We start from the raw sequence: 682 nt of genomic DNA on the forward strand, positions 1-682 counted from the left end.
CAAATAAATCTCAACTTACCAACCTCTAGCCATTAGTCATAGACTTACCAAAACTAGCCAACAAAATTAAAAAAACCAAATAATAGGGTTCTTTCTCTCAAAGAATCACATGCAAAAATCACCTTTTATATTTTTAAGCGTGATTAGCAACATTAGATACAAGACGGAAAGGAAATTTCATGGACGGGGTAGCAAATAAGGTGATGAAATACAAAAATCTATACAATATTCCAAAAATCTAACAAAAAAGGAACTTTTTAATTGGTATAGTTGAAATTCATTGAAAATATATAGATAAGTCAATATACAAAATTTGAGGAAGATTGAAGGTGATTTGGACTAGTTTTGTATCAAAATTCGTAATTAAATCGAGTTCAAAAAAGTCTCTGCGACACATGTATCAAACATGTATCACGCATGTATCTCACACACAAGTATACATGTGATACACAATTGATACAAATATGATACATATGTGATACACAAATGATACACAGTGTGATACACATATTATTTTTTTTCATGTTCAGCTTTTACTTCGAATTTTTAATTCAAACCACCTCAAAACATCACCAAATCATCCCAAAATTGAGATTCAAGCTCCTTAAGTTGTGCCCAATCTATTCTAATAACACCCACTCAAAACAAAGCTAAATTTGATATTTTTTTGCAACAAATAACT

The sequence above is a fragment of the Nicotiana attenuata genome, unplaced genomic scaffold, assembly GCF_001879085.1.
Source record: "Nicotiana attenuata strain UT unplaced genomic scaffold, NIATTr2, whole genome shotgun sequence".
Lineage (NCBI taxonomy): Eukaryota > Viridiplantae > Streptophyta > Magnoliopsida > Solanales > Solanaceae > Nicotiana > Nicotiana attenuata.